A 2,500-nucleotide genomic window follows, 5' to 3' on the forward strand; every position below is an offset into this window, starting at 1 on the left:
TATATATATATATATATATATATATATATATATATATATATATATATATATATATATACTCATACATAAAGACATACAGATGTTAGATCAGTATTTCCACTGATGCAATTGTTGTAGTTGTTGTTGTTACTCATACTGTTATGTTACTATTGTTGTTGTTGTTATTATTATTGTTGCTACTGTGAAGCTACTGCTGCTGTAATTGTTGTTGCTTTCAAGCCGCTGCTGTTTTTGTTTAATAATAATAATAATAATAATAATAATAATATTAATAATGGTTTCAGATTTTGGCACAAGGCCAGTAATTTCGGGGAGGAAGGTAAGTCAATTGCATCGACCCCCATTACTCAGCTGGTATTTATTTTATCGACCCCCTGAAAAGGATGAAAGGCAGAGACGACTTTGGCAGAATTTGAACTCAAAATGTGAAGACAGATGAAATACTGCAAAGCATTTCATCCAGCGTACTAATGATTCTGCTTGTTCACCACCTTTTATAACATAATAATAATAATAATAATATTAAATAGCAATAATAATAATAATAATAATAATAATAATAATAATAATATTAAATAGCAATAATAGCAATAATAATAATAATAATAATAATAATAAGCCGTTGCCAGTACTGCCTGAGTGGCCTTCGTGCTGGTGGCACGTAAAAAACGCCAGCTACACTCTTGGAGTGGTTGGCGTTAGGAAGCGCATCCAGCTGTAGAAACTCTGCCAAATCAGATTGGAGCCTGGTGTAGCCATCTGGTTCACCAGTCCTCAGTCAAATCGTCCAACCCATGCTAGCGTGGAAAGCGGACGTTAAACGATGATCATGAATGATTAAGATGAAGAAGAAGAAGGCAGCTAGCTGGCAGAGACGTTAGCACACTGGGTGAAATTCTTAGCGTTATTTCGTCTATCTTTACGTTCTGAGTTCAAATTCTGCCAAGGTCGACTTTGCCTTGTATTTTTTCCCCACACAGCTTCACTACATGTATTGGTCAGTGGTGTGGCAAACATCTCCAGCAGAATAAATACCAGATTCAAAAAAAAAATAGTAATAAGAGAAAAAGTACTGAGGTTGATTTGTTCATCTAAATTCTTCAAAGCAGTACTCCAGCATGGCCACAGTCAATTGACTGAAACAAGTAAAAGACTAACAGACCAAACAAATAAGTATTTGAAGATCAGTTAATGTGTAACTACCAAGAGCACATGTGACACTTCTTGCCCAGTATGTGCCTCTGACATGATTATGAGACTCCCTCCTGTGCGTATTATTTCCCAGGGATGGCATATAGCCAGTGTTGTGAGGTACCCGGGTGCAATCTCACTGGAGAGTTTTCACCTCTGTATGGGTATCTGACCCAAATTTCTGCTCCAAGTTGTTTTTATATCTTGCTTTAATTAATGTGTGTCCTTACACTATCATGTATTTATGGTCCCTTTTAATAAAGTACCACCAGAACACTGGCACTGAAGGTACTGCCTTAACCCTTTTGTTACTGGTATTTATTTTGAGATGCTCTGTGCTTCTTTCAATTAATTTTAAATATAACAAAGAATTTAGTAAAATAACTTCGTTATCATTCAGCAAACTTTAGGAACATAAATTGTGACTAAGGTTTGGTGGAAGATTTTAATTCAAAACTTATGAAAACAAGACATTTGTACTAGAGCCAGAGGTGGTTTCAGCCAGGTTGGTAACGAAAGGGTTAATCTCTTCTCCACAAAATTGCTAACCTTGTGTAGTGGCATTTGTTCCAACTCTTTACATTGTGAGTTCAAATCATGCCACGGACAGCTTTCATTTTGTCCCTCTGGAGTCAACAGAAATATGGTACAGGCTGAGGACTGGGGTCAAGTATTATCTACTATGTTCCTTTCTCTCAAAATTGCAGGCCTTGTGCCTAAATCCAGAAACCATTGCCATCATTATTATTATTAAGGTGGTGAGATGGCAGAGTCGTTAGTGAGTTGGACAAATTAACAGGATTTCTCTCAGTTCTTTATGTGCTGAGTTCAAATACCACCACAGTTGACTTTGCCTTTCATCCTTTCAGGGTCATTGACATAAGTACCAGTTGCATACTAGGGTTGACTGACTGAATCGTTAGCACACTGGATGAAATGCTTCGAGGTATTTCACTTGCCGCAATGTTCTGAGTTCAAATTCTGCCGAAGTTGACTTCGCTTTTCATCCTTTTGGACTCGATAAATTAAGTACCAGTTGCATACTGGGGGTCGATCTGACTGCCCGCCCCCAAATTTCGGGCCTTGTGCCTAGAGTAGAAAAGATTATTATTATTATTATTAAAGTGGTGAGTTGGCAGAATCGTTAGCACATTGGGCAAAATGCATAGCAGCATTTTGCTGTCTTTATGTTCTGAGTTCAAATTCCACCAAGGTCAACTTTGCCTTTCATCCTTTTAGTGGTCAATGAAATAAGTATCAGTTGAACACTGGGGGTCGATGTAATCGCCTTATCCCCTCCCCACCACCC

Source organism: Octopus bimaculoides, chromosome 20 (genome assembly GCF_001194135.2).
Source record: "Octopus bimaculoides isolate UCB-OBI-ISO-001 chromosome 20, ASM119413v2, whole genome shotgun sequence".
NCBI classification, from domain to species: Eukaryota; Metazoa; Mollusca; class Cephalopoda; order Octopoda; family Octopodidae; genus Octopus; species Octopus bimaculoides.